The sequence below is a fragment of the Galeopterus variegatus genome, unplaced genomic scaffold (assembly GCF_000696425.1).
Source record: "Galeopterus variegatus unplaced genomic scaffold, G_variegatus-3.0.2 Scaffold12612, whole genome shotgun sequence".
In the NCBI taxonomy this organism is placed as follows: domain Eukaryota; kingdom Metazoa; phylum Chordata; class Mammalia; order Dermoptera; family Cynocephalidae; genus Galeopterus; species Galeopterus variegatus.
In genome coordinates, this window is record NW_007738723.1 from 12,364 (window position 1) to 17,199 (window position 4,836).

The window sequence follows — 4,836 nt, forward strand, 5'->3', positions numbered from 1 at the left end:
GAGGGGGGGGGGGGGGGGGGGGGGGGGGGGGACATGATTGTTTTATTTCCTGCTCTGGATAACTGGGAGGCAGCTGCAGGGGCCCGGGAATGGCCTCCTTCCTCACAACGCCTCTTGTCTATCATCAACTATGAGATGCTGGAGGTCCTCTGGCTTTCAGGAGAGATGAAAATGAAAGTACCTTCAGGAGCGGCAGCGCACCGATTCTCATCAGCCATCTCCACTACAGTATGAGTTAGAAAGACCGTTCCTGGAAGCAGGCTTTTATATGAAGGTAAGGGCCTTGGTTAGGGGAACGGGGCCACTGTGGTGTCATAAGCACTTTCCCATCTTGCCAAACTCCAGCTCAGGTTTAGTTATTCCTCGTATTTACCTCTTATTCATTTGTATGTTTTAGGCAATAGCTGAAAGAAGTAAGGAAAGAGAGGAAGGAAGGAAGGAACAAATGTATGAATGAAGGAGAAAGGAAGGAAGAGGAAAGACACTGGGCAGCTATGGTTGTAGAGACCTCAGTGTCACATGAACGAGTCTCAAGTGGGACGAGCCAGCTCATGTTCCCCTCTGTGTGCGTGTCTCTGTTCCCTGCCATGAAATACTAGAAGGGGGAATGAGGAATTCGATCTATTTTAAAACTCACAACTGTTAAATGCTAACCCTCCAAACATTCACAACCACTTTGATTAGGGACAAGGGATTAGTGTGGTTCTTAAAAATGAAGGATATATTCAGAAGGTCCAGACAGTGGTGTCTTGAAGAGCAGGTGCAGTCAATTCATCTCTGAGCTAATGTCCCCCCTATAACTCCAACATTTTAAGAAACAGGGGATCTTCTCAGGAGGTCTTTTTAATTCAAATTTTCTCTTAAGGAACAACACTGAAAGGAAGGTAGGGAACGTCCCATTCCATTTGCCACCGTGCAGCTGGTACAGCCTGGACCTCCGCAGACACCAGCAACGCAGTGACCAGGCTCCGCTCCCACATGAATGCAAAGACAGACACAGCAGAAGCATTGAGTANGCAGTGACCAGGCTCCGCTCCCACATGAATGCAAAGACAGACACAGCAGAAGCATTGAGTATGAGAAAGGTGGACAAGGGCTGGCCGGTGAGCTCCCTTGGGAGAGCCTGGTGCTGATAACGCTAAGGTCAAGGGTTCAGATCCCTGTACTAGCCAGCCACCAAAAAAAAAAGAAAAGAAAAGAAAAATGGACAAGAGTTTATAGAGTGACTGAGTGATAGAGCCAAGTTGGCTCAGGTCACATCAACCGTAGAGAGGATCACCTTTATATCTAAGAGTGTGATCTGGGCCGGCATAGGGGACAGGACATGTCCCTCCCATGAGCCAGTACACATGCATTTCCTTATTTGATGGCTCAAGGCCACCCAGCTTGTAAGTGAAGGAGCAGGGACTTGGACACAGGGACTGACCTCGAAGCTCGTCACGCGTCCCACAGGGGTGCTGTGGCCTCAGCTTAGAGGGGAACACATTCCGTGAGGGAGCCATAAGAGAAAACTGAAGGAGTTGTTCTGTTTTTGGTTTTTTTCTGAAGAGCTCGTGGAGTGTTTCTGATGAAGCATGAGGGTTGTATTCAGCAATAATACACTGAGCAGCTACTGTGTGCCAGACAGCGTGCCGGGACTGAGGACGAACGTGACTCAGACACAGCCCTTCTGCTAAGGAGAGCTGGGCGGACAAGTACATTTCTAACAGGAAGAATAGTGGCCATCTTCCCAGATCCCAAAAGATCTGAGACATGGTCTTGCAACAGTCGTGAACGACGAGGCCTCTAAGAGAGGAAGAAAGTGAGCATTAGGGAGAGAGCCCGTGTTCATATTATACACACACACGCCTGGGTGGGAGGGAGCTTAGAGATGAAGAAAATAAGGCTCCATGCGGTTCACCACTACCCAAGACCGCACAGGTTGTAGGTGGCAAGGCTGGGATTCTATGGCAATCTATGTGACGCCAAGGTCCACCTTCTTTCCACTTAACACAAAAACAGGAGCAACTGGGAAACCTGGGGAAAGCTTCATAGAGAAGCTCTCATTGTTGGGCAAGACTAGAAGAGACATATCTTTTGAGAAGCTGCTGTTCCTTTCTGGAACAAGCCATGATCTACAGAGGGTGTGCTGGTAAGCTGCCTTCATCTCTCTTGGAAAGAGGTGGCATAAGTAAATTCAACTGTTTACTGAAAGGCGTCAAGAGCCATTCCTGTGAGCTGAGTTTGGGTTTATGGAAAGGCTTTTGGGGGGGGGGGTAATCCATCCTAATCCCAATATTACCTCCAGGCAGGTTCCCTGGGAAAGAGTATTGAATTAAAAAAGATTAAATATGTGTATATAAAGTGGATATTTTGGAATGATTTTTCCAAAGGAGTGGCTCCTTTCTCATCCTAAGTGGAGCTTTACTGATGTAATTAACCATAATGAGTGTGAATCACCCTGAATCCTAATCGTTTTTTTCTTTTTTAAGAAGTATCCTCAAAAAGAGAGTGCACCGAAGCTCACTGCTTGCTCGGAGAATGGGTAGAAAGCAAGATAGGGGGTAGCCTGATAGGGACCCCAAAGGAGAGCTCTAGTCTGACACGATGTTAACAGTGGTCCCCACCAGATTTCCAATCCTGGGTTCCAGCTGGGCCTAGGGGTGGGTTGGGGGTCACGTAGCCACTTGGGCATAGCAGGGATGACTAAGTTACTATGACATTTGTAAGGCCAAGCACTAATACTCCAAGATGGAAAACAGCCAACAAGAGCCTTATGGTTTACTTGATTCAAAAATTGAAAGGCAGAAGCTTAAGAAAAAACACAACATGAGACATATATTTTAAGCTTTTAATCTCTGTATGTGTTCTGTATTTCAACACTATTGTGAGCTTCTTGAGGCCAATGCCAAATCTGTTAAACTGTTTTCCTGTCACCCAGGTTAATGCTAGTATACTTAATAAATCTAGGTTGATAAAGATGACTTTGCAAGTATCTGTGTAGTATCGTCCTTTTCAATTTAAAACAACGGGTATAGATATTGTTGTTTCCTGATTGGCTTGTTTCATGTATTTTGAAATTTTGTTTTCAGGTGCATATGTATTAAAATTTTCGTGTCTTCTTGATGAATTGACCATTTCATTATGAAATGTCCATCTTCATCCCTAGTTATACTCCTCGTCCTGAAGTATATTTTCTGATATCAGTGTAACCATCTGTAAAGCTAGGGCTGACAGACCCCTCGAGTCTGTTGCACAGATTGGGTTACAAACCCTCCACACGCAGGTCTGTGAGCTAGGTAATAGAAAAAAAAAAGGTTCTAGGATCCATAGGTATAGAAAAATGAATGGGTTTTATTCAGATCTAGGAGCAACTATCCCAGTGGCTTCTCTGAGAGTTCTGAGAAGCACTGTGGATCAGAGTCTTTTATACCTAAGTCCATAACCCTGGACACCCGGGTGCCCATACACAACTCACGTTCAGTAGTAACAAGGAACACCTGAGGATACTTACAGCACATGCTCAGCAAGGTTCTGAACATCCGAGGGGCCCTGACATTTTCCTATTTTTCCCAACACCATCCTTTTCATCATATTTATTTCCTTTTAAATCCTTGAGCATATTTAGAATAACTGGTCTAAAAGTCCTTGTCTGTGAATTTTATCAACTGGATCTATTATTCTGGATTTATTAACACTGACTGATTCTTATTATGGGTCACATTTTCTTGAATCTTCAAGTGTCTAGTTATTTTTATTGGGTGCTGGACACTGCATATGTTATGCTGTTGAACATCTGAATTTTATCTTCCTTCAAATCGTGTTGAATTTTGATTTGACAGGAAGTTGAGTTGTTTGTGTATCAGCTTGATCTTTCTGAGGCTTATTTTAAGCATTGTTAGAATGGATCTAGTTTAGCCCCACTGCTAGGGTATTTACATTTATTGAGTCTTTACTGAATTTCCCAGGTGTTTAACAAGGTCTCCCACTGTAGCTTGTTAGAACTTAAATGTTTGCCTGCCCCATGTGAGACCTAGGAATTGTTCAGCTTAAAGCTTCCTTGAAGTTGTTCATGNGGATCTATTATTCTGGATTTATTAACACTGACTGATTCTTATTATGGGTCACATTTTCTTGCATCTTCAAGTGTCTAGTTATTTTTATTGGGTGCTGGACACTGCATATGTTATGCTGTTGAACGTCTGAATTTTGTCTTCTTTCAAATCGTGTTGAATTTTGATTTGACAGGAAGTTGAGTTGTTTGTGTATCAGCTTGATCTTCCTGAGGCTTATTTTAAGCATTGTTAGAATGGATCTAGTTTAGCCCTACTGCTAGGGTATTACATTTATCGAGTCTTTACTGAATTTCCCAGGTGTTTAACAAGGTCTCCCACTGTAGCTTGTTAGAACTTAAATGTTTGCCTGCCCCATGTGAGACCTAGGAATTGTTCAGCTTAAAGCTTCCTTGAAGTTGTTCATGTTCTGACCTTATGGAGTCCTGTGCTTTGCATGCATAGCTTAATATTGAGCCAAAGACTTGCAGGGACTTCTATGTAGATTTCTGGAGTTCTGTGTATCCGCCTCCTCTCTGCATCTTGCCCTACACACTTCAGCTGTGTCTGCCTCCCCAAACTCTGATCTCTGTCTTTTCAACTCAGTGAGACGTCCATGCTCTGCTTGGGTGCTTTCTGGGTAGAGTCCAAGAAGTGCCTCCAGATTTAAAAGCTCAAACCATCATAGGGCTTGTATTAGTCCATTTCTGTTGCTTATTACAAAATACACAAAACTGGGTAATTTATAAAGAAAATAAAATTTATTGCTTGCAGTCTCTGAAGCTGGTAAGTCCAAAGTCCATCT